This window comes from Haemaphysalis longicornis, unplaced genomic scaffold (assembly GCF_048455015.1).
Source record: "Haemaphysalis longicornis isolate Haplotype H1 unplaced genomic scaffold, Haemaphysalis longicornis Haplotype H1 scaffold_1, whole genome shotgun sequence".
NCBI classification, from domain to species: Eukaryota; Metazoa; Arthropoda; class Arachnida; order Ixodida; family Ixodidae; genus Haemaphysalis; species Haemaphysalis longicornis.
The window spans coordinates 343,590,589-343,613,617 of NW_027526203.1; the positions used below are offsets into that span (position 1 = coordinate 343,590,589).

At 47.1% G+C, this 23,029-nt stretch overlaps 1 long non-coding RNA gene across 1 annotated transcript; it reads right to left on the reverse strand.

Annotated features, from left to right (window-relative positions):
- Positions 1 to 660: 660 nt before the first annotated feature.
- Positions 661 to 11,531, reverse strand: LOC144170670 (uncharacterized). The gene is made up of 2 exons (XR_013322653.1): positions 11,279 to 11,531; positions 661 to 927 (listed from the first exon to the last, which is right to left on the reverse strand). It is a non-coding gene; the product is annotated as an uncharacterized LOC144170670 (long non-coding RNA).
- Positions 11,532 to 23,029: the final 11,498 nt, after the last annotated feature.

The window sequence follows — 23,029 nt, forward strand, 5'->3', positions numbered from 1 at the left end:
TTGAATGCACAGCACACGCGTTCGTCTTAATAAACCTGAGCTTGATCAGCAAGTCGCGCACAGCTTCAAGCTAGGAAACAAGAGTTTTGATCCCTTACCACTTTTTCTCTTGACATCGTCGCTTCTCAATAACACTATAAAAGCCACGCCGATATTCCACACTCTTAGCCAAAAAGGACTAACGGGGCATCGGCGTTACTCCTTTCGGGGACTAACTGCGTTGCCCCTAGAATTAGTCCTTTTTGGGACTAACGGCAAGGGTACCAACTGTTAGTCCCTCTACACTTAGTCCCTTGATGGTTCAACTGTTGGTCCGCCATAAAGACTAACTGTTGGTCCCTTGCAGATCAACTGTTAGTCACCCCTGTTAGTCGACTGGAGACCAACCGTTGGTCCTCTGAGTATCAATCGTTAATCTTCCCCATTACTCCTCCTAGACCAATTGATGCTTTCAAGACTAAATGTTAATCCCTGCAAATGCTCCCCTCTGGATTAACCGTGCATACTAAAAGACGATGTGCTGGCTCGTGCAAGTACTCCATGAGTGACTGTCGTTCCATTAGACCGACAATTCAGAAGACAGGAGTAAACACAAGAGACCAGATGCAGTATTTCTTGGCCACTTGTTCACGACAAAGTACTCACGACAAAGAAAATGTTACTTTCAAGCTTTTTATTGCAACACTGTGTAAGCAACATACACAACAAAAGTAAACCGTACTCTACTCTTGATGTTGGAGTCTCTATTTCGAAGGCCTGTACGGCACACCTTGTTGAGGCGATGCGCCCAGTATTGGGCTATTCCGGGTATACATGGCTGCTGTCCTTGGCGCAAGCGCGCTCCACTTGTCTTGAGGTACTTGTCCGTTGAGAGCAGACAGCCATCCTCCGTGACGCTGTCGGCAATGGGCGTATGTCGTCACGCTCCTGCAGGAAATAAAGAGGGCAACAAAACAAGTGTTATTCGTGGTAGGACGCAAAATTGAGAAAAACGCAGTTTCCAGCAGCCCTAACAAGCATCCGTAAAAATACCTCAAAAAGCAAAAAGAAGCAAAATCAACGCTTTATGTAGTGCAGCCAAATGTGGCCTGTGAAGTGCACTGAGTATAAGACTACGGATTAATTAAGACCATGGGCACGGTAGTTAACAAGCGAAACTCAGATATTTTTGTTTTTCCGATTCCAGCAGAAAAGACGCCACTCAAACAAGCAATAGAACCTGGGGACTCATGCTCCCTCACTCAACGCATTGAACCACTGTATAAGGGCAACAGAAAATAGAAAGATTGCTCATTTCTCGCATGCAGGTTCGCTATCATTCTCAGAGGCTTACGTAGCACGAAACAAGGGCCTCTTCCCTCTCTTTCACAAGACATGTAGGGAAAGAGACGCTTCCTGTCAGCACCAGCTCTAAATCAAAATGGTTTGACTGCAATCGAAAATAAAAAGAAAACAAGAAGAAATATTTAATTATTGGAAGAAAACCTGCTTTCCTGCGCTGATGGTGCGGGTTTGTATAGAACAAGGTCATTATTGATTTCTGGCTGTGATGTTGGTGTCGATGAATACGTTTTTATTTCAAAAATGTAGTAAGAGCCAAATTTCCTTAATGTTTAATAAATTAAACAATGTTTAACAAATAGCCTCGGGCGAAAAAAACAAAACGGCGTCCTCTTAGCTTTCTGCATGGGGAGTGGCTATGGCTGCACGTTTTTATTTGGGCGTGGATATTGTGCCGGCAGCCGGCACTTTATCTGTCGCTGATATTGTGCCGGCAGCCGGCACTTTATCTGTCGCTGATATTGTGCCGGCAGCCGGCAATTTATTTCTCCTGGATATTTGCCGGCAGCCGGCATTTTAGCTTTTTGTGCCGGCAAGCGGCTTTTTACCATTTCCGAACAGTTTGCTGGTGCTTCAACACGGACCGACGACAGGCCGGCAGAGGAAATTTTTGTTTCATGGTGCCGCGCGCTATGGCTTTTTTCCACCAATACTCGTCGCTTTTTACTAATATCCACAGAAAACCAATTAGAGCTTTCCTCACCGGTGAAACCCCACCCTGGAAGGTGGACTTTTCCATTTAATTTGGATTGATAACTTGGCATTCCATAACTGTGCTTTATTACTTTATCAACAGCATACATATGCTTCATCCTACGCAGTGTTTTTCGCATAGGTTTTTATCCTTGAGCAACCGTGTGGGGCCTCAAAACGCCACACTTCCTTTGGTGGTGGTGTAAAAAATTCCTTCTTGTTCTCCCCATGGTGTTGGTTCAACTTTCATGCTCACTACTATTTTTCTTGGAAAATACTTCTGTATTATAGTAATTCGCATGTTTGCACGCTACAACTTTATTTCTAAACTCGTGTGAGTAGCTACAGCGGCATACCTTGTTACTGTGACGCTGTGCATGGGCCAATCACCGATAAAAACTTGTTTGTCCATTACAGGCTCTTGGCATTGTTCTTGTTTAGATAACCCAGTCTAGATTTTTTCCTGAATAATGCAAGCGCACAAAAACTGAGCAGATGATTCTCGTGCACATATCCAACAGCTGGCAGCCAAACTGCAGACAGATGAAACTTTATTATATGTGCTATTCAACTTAGCCATAATTCTACCAGGCATATAGCACAAATCATACCAAAGATCAAAATCACTGCGCAGCAGGCAACTGGATGTACTAGGACAACATGACACACCTTGGATGCATAGAAATAAGTACAAACATGACTTTATTAAACACGAGACGCCACGTTCTTTGTTGCAGCTAGGTATAGTTTGCAAATGGATGATGTTGAGCTTACAGAAGTAGGCATGAGCTACTGACATGAAGGGCACTTCCACAGCTTCTTTTTTGGTTGCCTTTGAAGGGACACGCATGGGAGATGAAACCAGGCAAGACACCAGTCACACAAGATGGAGTCGAATTCCTCCAAATCAAGATGACATGCCTCACACTGCCACTGGTGGCCAGCCCTTTTCATGTTTACTGTGTTACACACGGCAAGCCATCCGTCATCCGTGAAGTAGCTTTGTGCAATATTTATATCTACACTCTCGTCTAGAATCGCACAGTGAAGCAGTGCTGGGTTTACTTCTACTTCATGTTCTTCAAGCAGCCGCCCATTCAGTGCACTAGCTGCAGCTGCCGATCCAACCAACCAAGTCAGGACAGCATTCTTCTTCTCTGAAATTGGGAGAGATCTGAAAGGTCCACGGTCAGCATTTCGCTTCCGTTTTTTAGGTATGCCTATCACTGTTAGGCTGTGGCCTTTTGGGCGCCCACATTTCCGCATAGGTTGGGGCAGCTTGATGTCTTTCCCAGTCGAAAAACACAACAGAAAAATACGACAGAATGATCCTGTGAGGGAATGGGACATCCTGTAGTCTGTAGTAAACCCTATCCTGTAGTCTGTAGTAAATCCTGTCATGTAGTCTGTAGTAAATCCTGTCCTGTATTCTGTAGTAAATCCTGTCCTGTAGTCTGTAGTTAATCCTGTCCTGTAGTCTGTCGTAAATCCTGTCCTGTAGTCTGTAGTAAATCCTGTCCTGTAGTAAATCCTGTTCTGTAGTCTGTAGTAAATCCTGTCATGTCTGTTTTCGCAGTAAATCCTGTCATGTCTCCAATTTCAACTTGTTTGGCATAAGAAATTTACTTCCCGTGATGTTTTTTCTATTAGGTACCTGAAGTATGCAGGATTTCAATAAATTTCATTTCAATTTCAAAATTTCAATAACAATTTCAATAAAAATACGACCAACAAACATAAGCATTTGGGGTCATTCTTGCCTTTCTGGCAAAAGCTTGAAATGGTTTTCAGTGAATAACTGATTTCAGAAAGCTGTACCAAAAGGCATTTAGGCAATGCAACTAGTGGTACATTCATGCATGCAATACAAAAGTTTGATGTTACGCAGACTGCACATGCCTGATCACAGTCCGAAAAAAAAAGCAGTTTGCGGTGCTTATCCGTTTTATTTTCCTCTTTTTACAACACTTTTCCTGGGCACTACCGTGGCTTCACTTTTTGTCATGGAGAGGCTTTTACTGCCCTCTTATGTTGCTGTTACACCAAACAAATAATTTTTATTTCATTGCCAAATATAAAAACAAAATATGGCGCGTTATTTGTATGCTCCATGATCGTGCTGACTTGGAAACGGTCAGAACTATAATTTCTTTTAGTACAAAACAGCTTTCATCCGCACGTCATGCGAAACTGTGCCTGCTGCAAATTCACGGGAACCTGGACGCTGGTACACGCCGGACGCGGAAACTCGTGGATCCAGCAGCCCCTGGAACGTAACGCTGGAACACGCCCGGCCTTTTTTTCTTTAATAGCCGTGCAATTGCAAACCCGCGTAGCTGTTAACAAGAAATACAGATGTCATTCCTTCAGGGAAACCTCAGTAGCGCTACAAAATTTAGCCAGACTCATTTGGGCACTTTTCAGCTGATTTGGCCGTGCTTCGGAAGCAGGGCCAAATCGCGTCCCATCATCGCGTTCCGTCCATGACGCTCAACCTGTTCATAAAAGCAAATTTATTCTCCCCGATAGAAAAAAAAATATTAAACGAGCATCGACAATAACCATTCGAAAATTTGTTCCTTATAGGGCCATTAAAACACAAGTGAACAAATTTTTTTTTACACTGCAAAACGTGAGAGAACGTGAGAAAATTAAAATTGAAAGTCAATATTTAGCTGGAATGCTTGCCTTTGTGAACCTTGTTTCGTTGCATTCGCACAGCAAGGCGTAGAAGGGTATCCTGTGGCGAAAAGCGCACGTCTCTGTGGTGCTGCATTATCTTGAAGAGTATGCACGTACGATACCTGCCGAAGTCACGCAGGGATCGTAGCAAGTTCAGTCGATTGTCGAAGCACATCGCACGTATTCCAAATCACGCTGCCTGCGAGATTCGTCACATTCACTCACAGTAGAGTGCCAATTATCCCAAGCACCCCGGTTAGTCGTCGCTGGAGGAGTCCTCACATCGAGATGCTTGAAATCCGGACGACCGATCTTGCTTTTACCACAGCTTCCGAAGCTTCAAATGTTGCTGCTGACACTCCGCGGGGACATAAGATGCACGTTTTCGCAAAAAAGTTAAGCCTAACTTCAACTAGGCAAAGCGCCGATGTGAAATGTGAACGAGCCACTGGGCCACGCAGCCACCGCAAATTTTGACCGGGAGACGAAAAGCAGGAGGGAACAAAAGAAGGGTAAGGAGGGAACCGGCCGATCACGAGAAGTTGTTTCGCGACCCCTCCTCACCCCTCTCGATTCTTCGTATTCTGGTCACCCCGTCCCGCGAGTTCTGCCGCGCCGCGACATGCCTTCAGTGGGGACGATTCTTTCCCGAACTTCTTCCGAAGGGCCGGGCTAGAGGGAAGGCGCGCGTTTTCTTTCTTTCTACATTTATTTTTTTAACACATCTCGGTAATGCAGCGAGTTCACTGGCGCCGTTTCTTTTTTTTTTCACACAGGTAGCGGCAACTGGTTCGCTGTTTTTAAAATCTTATTTCAACTATTTCGGCTTGATTGGACACATGTTTCGCGTTAAAATAAACAAATTGCCCACTAAAAAAATAAAACAACAGCACGCAGATTGAAACCATGGGGCTCTCAAAGACACCCAGAAATGCATGTCAGAATGTGCACGGCAATTATTACACCACGTCTTCAAAAAGCACATCTTGCTTGTTTTTTATGCGTCCGTTTTGCCAATGGGCTACCCTTGTTGCCTGATTCTTTTATCAAACATTGTCCACAGTACAATATATGCAATTGCAATTCACTCAAAGAACCCAAGGAATTTCCGAAGTTCTCTATGTATCCATTTTTTTTATTATGGGGCTACGCTTAGATGCTCCAACATTAGTGTGATTTGTGCTAAGTTGTGTTGTTAATTGCAAATTTGTAGCGAAGATTTTTTCCAACACGGCCGGAATGCTAATGGCCGCAATGCAACAAACGTTCATTACAACAGACGCTTGCAATGCAATTGAACGAGATGACCGTCACTCGCACGCAGCATTGTTTCCGTGCAGCGCATGCTAAAAAAGTGGGATTTTGCGGCACCGCGCGGGCCGCAAACACCAAGTTTCGGAGCATCTGCGTCGATCGCGGCACGCGGCATTCCCGTGTCCAGCCAAGCAGATCCCGTTCGTGCTATCCCCTTCGCATTGGCTGAAGCCCTGTCCCCAAAGGCAATGTCCTCATGTTATTCGATGCTCTCCAGCAACCTCCACGCGTTGCTGTCGTTCAGCGCGGCGTTTTCCTGTGTATTTCGTTTTTTCCGGGCTATTCCATCGCTCTCCTAATGCCGGAAAACGCGGGGTTTTCCGACAGGGTAAGCAAGAGATTTTGTAGCAATACTGAACGGTCTGTCATGTGACACTTTCGCAATGGATCTAAACTTCTCTTTCACACTATAAATATCTGCAGGGACTACAAAATGATCTGTCGCATGGCAGATAATAATGGTAATTACGGAATGCTGAATGTAGTGGCTGAAGGACAGTCTGTGGGCCAACAGAAGTTTGTGTAGTGCCTACACGGTGTTGCACAATAACTGTAGTACAACAGAAATGTCTCATGCGACAGAAATTTTGTAGTTCTATTACAAAGGTTTTTGTAGTGGGGACTGCAGAATGTCGGTCGCATGATAGATATGTCTGTTGTACTACATAAATTTCTGTCGTACGACAGACATTCTGTCATCATTCTGCAGAGATTCCTGTCTCACAACAGACCATCCTGCATTTCCAACAGATATTCCAGTTGTGCGACAGAAATGCCTGTCGTACGACAGATTTCCTGTAGTTCTACTACAGAAATATCTGTCGCACGACAGGCCACCCTGTAGTCCGAACAGAAATTCCTGTCGTGCGACAGAAATGCCTGTCGTACAACAGATTTTCTGTAGTTGTACTACAGAACTTCCTGTCGCACGACAGACCATCCTGTAGTCCCAACAGAAATCCCTGTCGTGCGACAGAAATTTCTGTCGTGCGACAGAAAATTCTGTTGTGCGACAGAAATTCCTGTTGTGTTTTTCGACTGGGTTTACATCAGCAATGGAGAGCGTAGCAGGCAGTGGGTTTGGACGGTCCCCACATGTAGCTTCAGTTGCTTTCACGTGAGACTCGCTGTTAGTAACAGTGCAGTCTGCATTGTCTGGTGCAATAGACACAGCTATTTGTGCTTGTGATACGCTTTCCGGCATTTGTGCAGAAGCACAGGCAGCAGCACTGTTGCTTGGCAGAGCACTAGATGGAATTACAGCAGCTTCTTTGAACCCAACTGGTGTCAAAGCACAGAGTATGCCACTTTCGCCATTACCCATGGCACTGCCAGTTTTCTCTTGGGGGGCAAGTGGGTACTCTTCTGTAGTCAGGTGCACCTCTTCATCATTCATCCAGTGCCGCAGAAGGGCTTCAAGCACTGCCATTCTGTTGTGAAACTTTGCTGTCGACACTTCCGAGAGGACCCCAGCAATTCTCCCTGTGAGAACCGAGGCCTTGCGGAATTTTTGGTGGCTTGACAGGGCTGGCTGCTGTTCTCTTCGGTCAACACGGACTGCTTCTGGTTGTCTGCTTTCTTGCAGAAGTAGCTCTTCTCGGCTTTCCATGTAGTGCTCCAGCAACCACCGTGGAGCACAAAGACTATCATCAAACTTGCTTAATCCGAGCTGACGCCGAGCAGCAAGTACGTGGCAGCATGGCAGCAGCATCGCCACTCTGAAGGCACAGGTACAGGCACCCGTCAGAAGTGCACCATTGCTGGTGTCTACAGTCATATCAGCGGAGCGATCAAGCTGACGCTTCACGTGCTGAAAAGCATACGGTGTCAACAAATTGCAGTATCGACTGTAGTCTTCATCGGTTGTTTTTAGTATCCTTTTTTTCTGGAGAAGGATAGCACCCTTATGGCTGCGTTCTTTCCTGGTCGTGTGCACAAAGCAGAAAAAATCAGTGACAAAATTTTCCAAGGAGCTATACCTCATGACAATGTCTTTCAGTTTTGCGTTCATGCTCTCAGCCCGGTTATTTGTAGAATTAAAAAAGTTACTGCAAGACCACTTCAAGCCCATGACCCATTCATGGCGGATATTGTGCCAGTTCAAATCAAAGTAGTCAAGAACTTGCTTCGGTGCAGACGACTTGAAAACTTCATACAGCTGCAGATATTCATCTTCATTTTGAGCGTAGACCATGCGCTGCAGAAGATCCAATGCCATCTCTTGCTCTGGTTTTGATATCCCAAGCTTTCGCACGCTGACCTCCCGTCGAAACGTTTGTAATGTATGGAATGCACAGATGTGCAAAGAAGCTTGCGGGAGAAGCTCAGTCACAACTTTCCGCTCCTTCCAGTCTTTGTCGGCCATAACAATTCTGATGGCATCCCAGCTTGGGTTCAGTTCCTTAAAAACATCAAAGAACCACCGGAGGGTGTCTCCATCCTCAGTCGCAAACAACCCAGCTGCAACAATCTCGCTTTCACCGTTTCCGTCCTCTACTATTACTAGGAAACATGACATTCGTGTCTCTAGAAGTTTGTATGTTGCATCAATGAAGATGATTTCAGGGTAATCCCCAAAAGATTTCTTCATTGCTTCATCTTGAAGAAACAGTGCCCTGAGCTCATTATTTTCATCACTTAGCAGCCTCACTGTGGCTTTGTAATTGTCCTGCAGCATCTTAACAGCGGCTTGCAGGTTATTCCTCGGGTTGTCCTTTTTACTCTTGGCTGCAAGGTTTGAAAGGTCCCGCAGTGTCACAACATTGCTAGTGCTGCTCTCCAAACGCTCCCTCAGAAGCTTCTTATCAGGACGAAGACGTAGCATGGCCACAGCTTCTGCTTGCACTTCAGGTGGCAGCCTTCGTTGCTGAGGCAGATGCCGGAAAAGTGCCTCTGATGCGGCATGGTTGTTATGTTCCAGAGACAAGCTCCGGACCTCCAGACTGCTACCATCTTGTGTGGCCAGGAGGTATATGTGGAACCCACAGTCTTGTTTGAGGGTCCTGAAATGAGATATGAAATTGGGTGTGAGCATTAATAGCACTGAGTAGTGGATGCCGAATTTTCTCAGAATCTAGAACTGCGATTTAGGCTCGCTACAGACTTAATACGACATAGTGCGCAACATTATATCCGGATCAGACGAGGAACTTTCGATCGCGATCAAGCGCAATAAGCATTAGAATTTCCCGAATACAATTCACTCGCTTCCTATGCTTGCAGAGACACCAATTTTACTCACGAGGACGTTCTTGTTGATGCTTTCGTCGCGAACTTTTTCCCTCCGTGAACGCAGCAGTACTTCACGCTGTGGTACTTCAGCACGTCCGACATCTTGCTGGCGATCTTTCCGACTCGCTTTTTTGCGGCTTCAATCGTGCGCGCATCTCTCTTCCACAGCTGTACAAAGTGGGCAGAACTATATGCTGTCACCTTCTTCTCGAGTTCAGCAAAGCTTGAGAACTGATCGCCTAAGTGGAAAGTCAGCTCTGGGGTATCCGTGAGCCCAGTCGATGCCGGGGAGGGTGCTGCTTGTTGCGTCGACGAGGGCCCTGCCTGCTCCGATGACGGCGGCGTCTCTACGAAATCGTCGTCGTCCGACATTGTCCACATCAGGCGCCACTACAATTCCGACAAAATGCGTTTCTGAGCACGCCTCACCACCAACACGTGAAAAACATATGCACGGATAGAGAAAGGAGAAACGACAGGCTACGCGCACGCCGCACGCACGGGGAAATGGCGGCCAAAGTTCCCGGACGCAGCACAGCTCCGGTGAGAGGTGGATGCTACTAATTTTATACAAGCAAGCATACCGTAAATTTTAGCTAAAAAATAATAAAACTAATGGTAGTAAACTAAGCTGTTTTTAAGTACAGAAACCTGATAGAAGAAAGAAATAATTTCTTGGCAGCAGTGCCGCAGTAACGACAGCCAATGGGACGCGAGTGCCGGCAACTTATCCGGTGGCGATAACATGCCGGCAGCCGGCAATATATCCACTCCCTTTTTATTTCCTCTTTGCGGACAGTTCACAGTAAGTTCGTACGTGCACACAAAAAAGGCTTTCAAAGGAAAGGGGCAAAAATGTTTGAGGCTGACCCCGCTGCGAGCGCTTGGCTACCAGTGAAGGAGCAACAAAAATGAAAAAAAGTGAAGGAAGCTTTCGGCCACGTTAGATGAGTCACGCGAGCGTGCGCCTGCCACTGTGAAATTCACGTGAAAGGCACGGGTGACGGGTGGGTGCGGGAAGGACTGCAGTACGAGAATGTTTCGTGAACGAGTTCCCCGAAATCCAAACAATTTGGGGGGGGGGGGGGGGGGGGGCATTACTGCCAGTTAGGTTTGCCGTGGCGGCCACAAGGAGGGCCGGTACTGGAAAAGGGGCTATTAGATAACACTGTCTTCTCAAAAAGAAAAAAAAAGAAGAAAGAAAACTTGTCGTGAGATACATAAAGATACTACGACTTTGTTAGAGGATTTTTATTACGGCGGTCAGACCACGCCTTCGAGGAAGACTTCACTTTGCCGTTCTGCTGTGGTCCGGCAGATTACAAGTTCGGGTTCCGCAAAATATGGAGAAAAATGCCTTATTCAGCCAATTTACATCAGATTTTAACCGTTATTGTCTAGTTTTATTCTGGACGTAGTTGCGGTTACGAAGGTGCAACTATTTTTGCCCTACTCAGCCTCAGAGTGTAGCGTCCGTTGCAGTTCCGGCATTCTGCCAGATTTCTTGTAATTTTCCTGCTTAAAATATCACGTTTTCATTTAAAATTTAATATGTCTGCGAGTAATTCTTGTATCATAACAGCACCATGTTGTTATTTTAGTGTTCATATGTTTGCCTAAAAAGTTAGAGCCCGTCAAGATTCTCGGCCACGTGTTAACCACGCTTTGACATTTCTGGCTATAAATGTATTAAAACTGCAATTTCAAAAGAAAAGAAGTTAGCGGTTAGCTTCCTTTTTGTACGCTGCTCCTGCTGGGGCGGTTATTTATGCGGTTGGACCGCTTGTTTAAAGAGAAATTGCATTTTTACTATTTTAGGGTTAAGCAAAAAATTGGGTAAATATTGACCGAAACAAATAAAAATTAGGTCGCCGTCGACAGTAACGCACAGCGAATCGACTGGCGTTGGTTTTAAAAAAAATAGCTGGCACTCTGACGCTAAGATGCAAGCTCACGAACTTCAAAAAAAAAAAAAAAAAAAAGCGAATGGGGAAAAGCCGTCGCCGCCGCAGCTCACCTTTCGCACGTCCGTCCCCGCTGGCCGCCGAACAAGTAGAAACAAGTCGGAGGGCCCCCGCCAGGGGGAGCAACAGCAACGTTGCGGGAGCAAAGGGCGCTGTTAGTCTTTCCGTTGGTCCCATTCGCGTCGAGGGACCAACGTTTGGTCCCTTCATCTTGCACACGGCCCTAATCTTGGCGCGTTTGGTCTTTTGGGGACTAAATGTTCCTCGCGAGGCGTAATTGCTGCAGTTAGTCTTATTTTCTCCCATTTTGGCTAAGAGTGCATAACATCGTCCAGGGCTGAATAAAAAAAGAACCACCTAGACGGACATTCTGACTTAAGCGACTTGATGTTCGAGCCCATTGCCACTTAACTGATGACCTGAAGTCCGAACTTTGATCATCATTTTGTGCCACCGTGGATTCCAAAATCGGTCTGTATCGGATGGATCTTAACCAATATTTCGCCGTAGAGCGTTTTTCGGATTTTTTCGGATTAGTCCGAAAACCCGAACCTTTATTTATAAGCAACCGCCTGTGACTTGGTGCTTCCTTTTTGATATTTATTGGTACAGCCTTTATCGATGCCAGTTCCCTCCGAGGCATGTTTCAGAAGCGTGTATACACTCAAGAAAAAATGGCAGCATCTCCACTCCGTGGATGATCGCGAGGGTGCCGAGTACGGGGACTCGAAATGACATTCGATTTGCGCCCGTCCGTCATTCGATTTGAGCCGTAAGTTGCACCTTGATTATTCCCTAAGTGAAACTGCAACTCACAGCTCAAATCGAATTTCGCTTGATTTTCGCTTGATGGTGGTGTGCGCACGGATGGATGCGGACAGACATTGGGAGGTCCGAAGCTACACCGCACCGTTGCAGGCGAGGGAGAAAGCCGTTTAACTCTCGGGTGCTAACTCACGGTTGTAGCCCAATGGGTAAGACGACTGACACTAACTCTGTCTTGTCTACCAGACACAGGCTCGAATCCTGCCGGTGCCTGTGTAATTTTTAACGATGCTATGCGCACGGATGCAGACGAACATTGTACGGTCCTAAGGTACTCCGTACCTAAAAGACCTTGCACATGATTCCCTGAACTGTCCCTGACCGAAATGCCCATGCGTCAGAGGAAGCAAATTAGACGACTGCCGATGTCCATGCGGCAATTTACGCATAACTGTGATCTGCGCTACAGCATCACGAAATGAAAAGCCGAATGCTCTTTCTGCGTGACGTGATAGCACAGACCATTTTTCAAGTGAGATGGTATGCTGGGTCACGTCATTCGCTTGCTTTGCTATTTTGTCACAATGATTTGTCATTCACGTGAATTTTGATAACGCAGTCATGCGGCGGTTTTGCAGTTTCACGGTGGTTCTTACGGGGGTAGGTACACACTAAAATAACTGCGTAGTTTGCGTTCCCGAAAGAGCCATAAATTAAGAATCATTGGAGCCGAAAAGCGAACGGATAAGGCCAGGTAAGAGACCCAGGGCATGGTTTGACAAAAAGATTTGGTCTGCGCTGCGATATTACACAACGCAAGCACGATGGCTTGGCCTCTTCCTTTACATGGTGTCAATGCGCCGATCGCATGTATGTGTCATATCGCTTGACGGGCCTCGGCATTGGTGAGATGGGCACCCTTGGAAGCAGTTATTGGTCAGTGAGATTCACTGCGTCCAAGAAAACTAACGAAATGTTTTTTGGGTTCACAATCATCGGCCATGCGCACGATCGGTTAAAGCTGGACGCAGTGTCAAAAATCTCGTTTTTTGTAGCGTAAGCTACACTGGCCGAGGTTGAGCAGTTTCGCGTGTGCCGTGAAGGGCCGTTCTGCGCAAGCGCGAGGGACATTAAATTGGCTTGGCTTGGCTTGGCTTGGCTTGGCTTGGCTTGGATTGGATTTGGATTTGGATTGGATTTGGATTGGATTGGATTGGATTAAAGTGTATTGTGCTGGATTGTGTTGCGTCACAGCCGCGGCAGACGCACTGGCGCCGGAGCGTGCCTAGGTGTGCACCTCAATTGCGCAGTAGCCAAGTCTGACGCTGCACCGGAGCCGCTTGATAGCCGTTTTGTGTGGCTCGTGAAGAGCCGTGCTGAGCATGCGCGAGGAGCAGAGCCTGGACAGGACTGGACTGGACTAGACTGGACTAGACTGTACTGTACTGGACTGGATAAGACTGAATTGGATTTGATTGATTGTGGGGTTTAACGCGCCGACGCAACGCAGGCGATGAGGCGCGCCGTAGTGGAGGGCTCCGGATTAATTTTGACCACCTGGGGATCTTTAACGTGCGCCGAAATCTCGTACACACGGGCGTTTTTGCTTTTCGCCTCCATCAGAAAAGTGGCCGCCGCGGCCGGGAATCGAACCCGCGACCTCGTGCTCAGAAAGACTGAATTGGACTGGACTGGACTGGACATATACTGCTTCGCAATAAGATGGTGAAAATACTTCAAAGGAAATGATCGCCATTCCGCCCTTCGAAAGCGGATGTGCAGCGAAGCTACTGTAAACCCCTACAAGGTATGACATGTTTCTCGTCGTCTGGCGGACTTTGTCAGTTGCGCTCGGCTCCTCTGGCGGTAAATGCTGGGTCCTGCCTAGCCTGACGCATGCGCTCGGAATGTTGGGCACGAACTGTATTTAGTGACACTAGTCCTGCCCTTCAAAGATAACCTGCAAACATTATCTTTGGCGGCAACACATGGGAGCAGGGGGCGACTTGATTCAACAAGCAGACTGCAAATATATGCTAACGTCTTTTGCTATGAAGGCGTTTTGTTATATAGAAACACGTTCTTTAGGCCGCCTTTTTCAGTCATTGCAGCAATCTGTGGCTGAACCTCGTCGATATTTCAGCATGCCCAAGAGGAAACTGCAAGACATGATTAAAGTCCCATTAAAGGCCTTTGATTTCTCGAAAGCCGAGCTTCAGAAAAAAAATCGCGCCAATCCACCCTGTGAATGTGGTTGGAAAGCAAAGCTGTAAACGGCACCCATAACGATTACCCATGCGACGTCACTTAAATTCACTCACATCGCTTTACAAATAGTAATACCAGAGACAAGTCAAATGCACTTAACCACACCATTTATTACTTGAAAGAGATATTTTTGGTAAGGTTAAATCAATGCATGATGCATGAACGCTGTTTGGTTGAGTTGTATTGGTGTAGCACAAGAGTGGAAACTTTTTTTATAAAATTAAAGTAAGCTCCAACGCGGTGTTAGGCGATCTGACTTCACCGTCTCTGCGCCGCGGACGGAGGCGACGAGATTTGCGGCAGAGAAGAGGGAGGAGGCGGAAGAAATACTTCTGTTCAGACTTCGGAACGGCCCAGAGTGCAGCCCTGGGGAGTGATTCCTTCTTCTGTGGGACCCATATTCATTCCGCGCGGATTATGTTCTGTCCACCCGCTGAAGCTGGGTAGGTAGAGAGGGCCTGTACAGCAGCATCTCCCATTGCTCTTGTTGGGTAGTTGACGGAAAGAGAGGAGGGTGCTCAGGGCGAAAGTCGCACACCCCGGTTACGGGGTGGAGTGTTCCTACTTCTGAGCAAAATTCACATTCAGCGTCGTAGCGATTCGGAAGTGAAGACGCGTATACTGTGGGAAGGAGCCCGGATTGTATGAGCCGTAGGGTAGTTTGTTGTTCCCTGGAAAGGTTAGGGTAAGGCGAAGGTATGGTCTCTCAGAAGGCGATAATGCTGGGTTATCTCCCTGAACGTGACAAGAGGGTGACTGTCCACGTGCAGCTCCATAGCACGGGAGGTAAAAGCGCAGGCTTTTTGGGTGGGCATATTTGTTGCCCTCCATTGAAGCGTGAGGGGGTGTTCAGATGAGCTGTATGGAACCGTTTGGGGAGTGGTATTTTAGCACGTGCAGTGCATGTCAGGACACCCAACTCGACTGGTAATTCCAGTAGGCTTGCTGGGAATCGGTGACTACCCTCCGAACCCCTGGTTGAGTGAGAGCCAAGGTGATGGCTGCCTCTTCTGCTGCCGTCATTTCTTGGGTCCTAAGCGAGCTACACGCAAGGAGGTTGGTTCTGTAGGTAGCCACGATGATGGCGTATTGCTGCCCTCGATGTTTGAAGGCGTCTGTGTAGATAACTGCATGAACCCCACCGATGGTGGTGTTTAGCGCTTGAGCCCGTGCTTTTCGGTAACCCTCGTCATGTGAGGGGTTCATATTTCTAAGCAAAGGAAGCATCTTTAGTTTTAGTCGCCAAGAGTCTGGTAGTACGTCAAGCGGAGTGACATTCTGGGCTGCCCAGCCAATCTGGTGAAGCATGCGGTTACCCACCGCAGTTTTGAGTCGGATCTTCTGGTTATAAAGATGGCCTTCAATCAGCTCTTCCACCGTGTTCTGGAGCCCCGTGCTAAGCAGCCTCTGTGTGGACGCACTCATGAGAAGACCAATGGCCTGCTCGACCGCCTTTCTTATCATTACTTAGTCTTCCTTGTAGAGAAGAAGACAAGGAATTGACGTAAGCGACTCTCGAGAGGACAAAAGCTTGAATTAATCGAAAGGTACCGGATTCCTTTAGGCCTCGCTTCTTGGTGGCAACTCGCCTGATCATGTGTATGATTTGATTAATTCTGTTTTTGAGGCGCTGCAAGGAGACGTCACTCTTGGTGTTAGCCTGGAGATGTAGGCCCAGGATCTTGATGTTGGGGATTGGCGTGATGGCCTTGCCATCAAGGAGTATTTGAATGTATTCCTTTATTTGGCGGGAGTGCGGACGACAAGGAGCTGTGATTTTTTACGTGAACACTGGAGGCCAGAGGCTTTAGCACATTGGCGTACTAGAAGTGAGATGCCATGCATTGGTGTGAGCATCCTTAAATTTTTGTAACTCTTAGCACATGAGCAAGGGGCGCACAAGGCCGCTAGACGGGCATGAGTGGTCGCGTGACGCTTTCACGTGGCATTCAGCGAGAACGCAGGGGGTAAACCAGTAGATGTGCTTGGTGAGTACACCACCTGTATTCCCCGTCTTCGCGAGGGCTCGTAGCTAAATCGGTAAGACGACGGGCTCTCGCTTTGTTAGTCTATTAGTTCCAGGTTCGATTCCCGGCGGTGCCAGTAAATTGTTTTATTGTTCGCTGGAGTTTCCTGGTGACACCAACGGTCGCGAAAGAACCCTTGGGGGGTAGAGGTAAAAGGCTTTGCTTTAAAAGCCAGAAATATTCGTATGTGCTGTCTGCATAACCGAAGAAACATGCGTTCAAAACCTTGATTCTTACAGATGCAGAACTTTTGACTTGGCTTTTATTAGTCAGTCACGCAATCTCTTTGTTATGGAGAAGATGTGCCAGAAAATAAAGAGTTACATAAAAAAAAATCGCGCCAATCCACCCCGTGAATGTGGTTGGAAAGCAAAGCTGTAAACGGCACCCATAACGATTACTCATGCGACGTCACTTAAAATCACTCACATCGCTCTACAAATAGTAAAACCAGAGAGAAGTGAAATGCACTTAACCACACCATTTATTACTTCAAAGAGATATTCTTGGTAAGGTTAAATCAATGCATGATGCATGAACGGCGTTTAGTTGAGTTGTATTGGTGTAGCAAGAGTGGAAACTTTTTTTTATAAAATCAAAGTAAGCTCCAACCCGGTGTTAGACGATCTGACTTCTCCGTCTCTGCGCCGTGGACGGAGGCAACGAGACTTGCGGCTGAGAAGGAGGAGGAAGAAATACTTCTGTTCAGATTTCTGAACGTCCCAGAGTGCAGCCTTGGGGAGTGATTCCTTCTTCTGTGGGGCCCATATGTAGTCCGCGCGGCCTGTGTTCTGTCCACCCGCTGAAGCTGGGTAGGTAGAGAGGGCCTGGACAGCAGCATCTCCCATTGCTCTTGTTGGGTAGTTGACGGAAAGAGAGGAGGGTGCTCAGTGCTAAAGTCGAACACCCCGATTACGGGGCGGAGTATTTCTACTTCTGAGAAAAATTTACATTCAGCGTCGTAGCGATTCGGATGCATTACGTGAAGACGCGTAGGCTGTGGGAAGGAGCCCGGACTGAATGAGCCGTAGGGTAGTTTGTTGTTCTCTGGAAAGGTCTGGGTAAGGCGAAGGTACGGTCTGTCTCAGAAGGCGATAATGCTGGATTATCTCCTTGGACGCGACAAGCGGGTGACTGTCCTCGTTCAGCTCCATAGCACGGGAGGTAAAAGCGCAGGCTTGTTGGGTGGGCGTATTTGTTGCCCTCCATTGAAGCGTGAGGCGGTGTCCAGATGAGCTGAATGGAACCGTTTGGGGAGTGGTTTTTTAGCACGCACAGTGCAGGTCAGGACACCCAACTCGACTGGTAATTCCAGTAGGCTTGCTGGGAATCGGTGACTACCCTCCGAACCCCTGGTTGAGTGAGAGCCAAGGTGATGGCTGCCTCTTCTGCTGCCGTCATTTGTTGGGTCCTAAGCGAGGTACACGCAAGGAGGTTGGTTCTGGAGGTAGCCACGATGATGGCGTATTGCTGCCCTCGATGTTTGGAGGCGTCTGTGTAGATAACTGCTTGAGCCACACCGAGGGTGCTGTTTAGCGCTTGAGCCCGTGCTTTTCGTTGACCCTCGTCATGTGAGGGGGTTCATATTTCTAAGCAAAGGGAGCATCTTTAGTTTTAGTCGCCAAGAGTCTGGGAGTACGTCAAGCGGAGTGACATTTTGGGCTGCCCAGCCAATCTGGTGAAGCATGCGGTTACCCACCGCAGTTCTGAGTCGGACCTTCTGGTTAGAAAGATGGCCTTCTATCAGCTCTTCCACCGTGTTGTGGAGCCTGTGCTAAGCAGCCTCAGTGTGGACGCACTCATTAGAAGACCAATGGCCTGCTCAACCGCCTTTGTAATCATTATGTAAAGCATCTCTATGTCTTCCTCGTCGAGAAGGAGATAGGGGTTTGTCGTAAGTAACTCTGGAGAGGACAAAAGCTTTAATTAATCGAAAGGTACCGGATTCTTTTCGGCCTCGCTTCTTGGTGGCAACTCGCCTGATCATGTGTATGATTAGATTAATGCTGTTTTTGAGGCGCTGCAAGGAGACGTCACTCTTGGTGTTGGCCTGGAAATGTAGGCCCAGGATCTTGATGCTGGGGTGTGGAGTGATGGCCTGGTCATCAAGGAGTATTTGAATGTATTCCTTGATTTGGCGTGAGGGCGGACGACAAGGAGCTGTGATTTTTTACGTGAACACTGGAGGCCACAGGCTTTAGCACATTGGCGTACTGAAAATGAGATTCCATGGATTGGTGTGAGCTTCCTTTAATTTTTGTAACTCTTAGCACATGAGCAAGGTGCGCACAGGGCCGCTAGACGGGCGTGAGTGGTCGTGTGACGCTTTCACGTATCATTCAGCGAGAAGGCAGGGGGTAAACCCGTAGATGTGCTTGGTGAGTACACCATTTATCTTCCCGTGTTCGCGTGGGCTCGTAGTTGAATCGGTAAGACAGCGGGCTCTCGCTTTGTTAGTCTGTTAGTTCCAGGTTCGATTCCCGGCGGTGCCAGTAAATTCTTTTATTTGTTCGCTGGAGTTTTCTGGTGACACCAACGGTCGCGAAAGAACCCTTGGGGGGTAGAGGTAGAAAGCTTTGCTTTAAAAGCCGCGTGGAGGAATGGTGCATGGCACTTTCAACCCGTTTGTATTGCCAAAAAAAGGTTTTAAAGGGCCACGCCCCTCTTCCCCCTCCACGTTGTGCATTTTGTTATGCAGAGATGAGAATTTTACACCTCGTTTTACAGACATTTTACAGGGGCCATGTTATGCCTACGACGACTTCAAGGCGAATGCCTGAATGGCGGTGCATTGAGGACGGACATATGAATTGCTGTATTTCACATTCCGCGAAGACTTCCCACAAGGCGCGCACGTGTTTGATACGTTAGCTCAATTGTACGCCTGTACTCCCTCTAGCGAGGCTATTTTCGCATCTACCGTCGCCATATCTATGTTCCTCTTCCACTGCGACTATTTCACCTGTAGCCCTTATACTGACGTCTACACAAATTCGTTTTGTCATGCGTATTTTGTGTCTTACGTATTCAGCTTATTTAAAGACGTTCATCGAATATTTAAAGGCGGTCATCGGCAGCAAATGCTGGGTCCTGCCTAGCCTGATGCATGCGTTTGGCGTGTTGGACAAGAACTGCTGTATTTAGTGACACTAGCCCTGCCCTTGAAAAGATAATCTGCAAACATTATCTTTGCCGGCAACACATGGGAGCAGGGGGCGACTTTGTTCAACAAGCAGACTGCAAATCTATGCTAACGTCTTTTGCTATGAAGGCGTTTTGTTATATAGAAACACGTTCTTTAGGCCGCCTTTTTCAGTCATTGCAGCAATCTGTGGCTGAACCTCGTGGATATTTCAGCATGCCCAAGAGAAAACTGCAAGACATCATTAAAGTCCCATTAAAGGCTTTTTGATTTCTCGAAAGCCGAGCTTCAGAAAAAGCCAGAAATATTCGTATGTGCTGTCTGCATAACCGAAGAAACATGCGTTCAAAACCTTGATTCTTACAGATGCAGAACTTTTGACTTGGCTTTTATTAGTCAGTCACGCAATCTCTTTGTTATGGAGAAGATGTGCAAGAAAATAAAGAGTTACATAAAAAGCCGCGTGGAGGAATGGTGCATGGCACTTTCAACCCGATTGTATTGCCAAAAAAAGGTTTTAAAGGGCCACGCCCCTCTTCCCCCTCCACGTTGTGCATTTTGTTATGCAGAGATGAGAATTTTACACCTCGTTTTACAGACATTTTACAGGGGCCATGTTATCCCTACGACGACTTCAAGGCGAATGCCTGAATGGCGGTGCATTGAGGACGGACACATGAATTGCTGTATTTCACATTCCGCGAAGACTTCCCACAAGGCGCGCACGTGTTTGATACGTTAGCTCAATTGTACGCCTGTACTCCCTCTAGCGAGGCTATTTTCGCATCTACCGTCGCCATATCTATGTTCCTCTTCCACTGCGACTATTTCACCTGTAGCCCTTATACTGACGTCTACACAAATTCGTTTTGTCATGCGTATTTTGTGTCTTACGTATTCAGCTTATTTAAAGACGTTCATCGAATATTTAAAGGCGGTCATCGGCAGCAAATGCTGGGTCCTGCCTAGCCTGATGCATGCGTTTGGCGTGTTGGACAAGAACTGCTGTATTTAGTGACACTAGCCCTGCCCTTGAAAAGATAATCTGCAAACATTATCTTTGCCGGCAACACATGGGAGCAGGGGGCGACTTTGTTCAACAAGCAGACTGCAAATCTATGCTAACGTCTTTTGCTATGAAGGCGTTTTGTTATATAGAAACACGTTCTTTAGGCCGCCTTTTTCAGTCATTGCAGCAATCTGTGGCTGAACCTCGTGGATATTTCAGCATGCCCAAGAGAAAACTGCAAGACATCATTAAAGTCCCATTAAAGGCTTTTTGATTTCTCGAAAGCCGAGCTTCAGAAAAAGCCAGAAATATTCGTATGTGCTGTCTGCATAACCGAAGAAACATGCGTTCAAAACCTTGATTCTTACAGATGCAGAACTTTTGACTTGGCTTTTATTAGTCAGTCACGCAATCTCTTTGTTATGGAGAAGATGTGCAAGAAAATAAAGAGTTACATAAAAAGCCGCGTGGAGGAATGGTGCATGGCACTTTCAACCCGATTGTATTGCCAAAAAAAGGTTTTAAAGGGCCACGCCCCTCTTCCCCCTCCACGTTGTGCATTTTGTTATGCAGAGATGAGAATTTTACACCTCGTTTTACAGACATTTTACAGGGGCCATGTTATCCCTACGACGACTTCAAGGCGAATGCCTGAATGGCGGTGCATTGAGGACGGACACATGAATTGCTGTATTTCACATTCCGCGAAGACTTCCCACAAGGCGCGCACGTGTTTGATACGTTAGCTCAATTGTACGCCTGTACTCCCTCTAGCGAGGCTATTTTCGCATCTACCGTCGCCATATCTATGTTCCTCTTCCACTGCGACTATTTCACCTGTAGCCCTTATACTGACGTCTACACAAATTCGTTTTGTCATGCGTATTTTGTGTCTTACGTATTCAGCTTATTTAAAGACGTTCATCGAATATTTAAAGGCGGTCATCGGCAGCAAATGCTGGGTCCTGCCTAGCCTGATGCATGCGTTTGGCGTGTTGGACAAGAACTGCTGTATTTAGTGACACTAGCCCTGCCCTTGAAAAGATAATCTGCAAACATTATCTTTGCCGGCAACACATGGGAGCAGGGGGCGACTTTGTTCAACAAGCAGACTGCAAATCTATGCTAACGTCTTTTGCTATGAAGGCGTTTTGTTATATAGAAACACGTTCTTTAGGCCGCCTTTTTCAGTCATTGCAGCAATCTGTGGCTGAACCTCGTGGATATTTCAGCATGCCCAAGAGAAAACTGCAAGACATCATTAAAGTCCCATTAAAGGCTTTTTGATTTCTCGAAAGCCGAGCTTCAGAAAAAGCCAGAAATATTCGTATGTGCTGTCTGCATAACCGAAGAAACATGCGTTCAAAACCTTGATTCTTACAGATGCAGAACTTTTGACTTGGCTTTTATTAGTCAGTCACGCAATCTCTTTGTTATGGAGAAGATGTGCAAGAAAATAAAGAGTTACATAAAAAGCCGCGTGGAGGAATGGTGCATGGCACTTTCAACCCGATTGTATTGCCAAAAAAAGGTTTTAAAGGGCCACGCCCCTCTTCCCCCTCCACGTTGTGCATTTTGTTATGCAGAGATGAGAATTTTACACCTCGTTTTACAGACATTTTACAGGGGCCATGTTATCCCTACGACGACTTCAAGGCGAATGCCTGAATGGCGGTGCATTGAGGACGGACACATGAATTGCTGTATTTCACATTCCGCGAAGACTTCCCACAAGGCGCGCACGTGTTTGATACGTTAGCTCAATTGTACGCCTGTACTCCCTCTAGCGAGGCTATTTTCGCATCTACCGTCGCCATATCTATGTTCCTCTTCCACTGCGACTATTTCACCGGTAGCCCTTATACTGACGTCTACACAAATTCGTTTTGTCATGCGCATTTTGTGTCTTACGTATTCAGCTTATTTAAAGACATTCATCGAATATTTAAAGGCGGTCATCGGCAGCAAATGCTGGGTCCTGCCTAGCCTGATGCATGCATTTGGCATGTTGGACAAGAACTGCTGTATTTAGTGACACTACCCCTGCCCTTGAAAAGATAATCTGCAAACATTATCTTTGCCGGCAACACATGGGAGCAGGGGCGACTTGATTCAATAAGCAGACTGGTAACGCGCGCCACAGCTTCCTTAGCAAAGCAGAGTTCTGCGCGGTTGGGGTACGCTTGTCCTCCTCACACGCTATGACGTTCTCGTGTCACGCTGCAAGCACTATTCTAAGTTTTGTTCACAGCCTTCAACGTGCGAAGGTACTGCAGTGATAACGCGCTCGACTCCTAGGAGACCCGAGTTAAAGGGTCGTGCGAACTTAAATGCATTTTAGATGCAACGCATCTATTTAACTCGCCTTGTCCCTCCGGCGTCTTCCGGCGTCCGTAGTCCGCATCCCTCCCCCATTCTCCTCGCCGCGCCAGCTGCGCGCTAACGCCGCTCTCACCGCAGCGCCATCTGCGTGTTAGCGCTCGCTCCCTTCGCCGTGCCAGCTATGCGTCAGCGCGCGTTAACGCTCGGTTAAACATCGAACACATGCGCATGCGCTGCTTTCTCTCATTCCCCTCATCAGTAACGCGCGGTA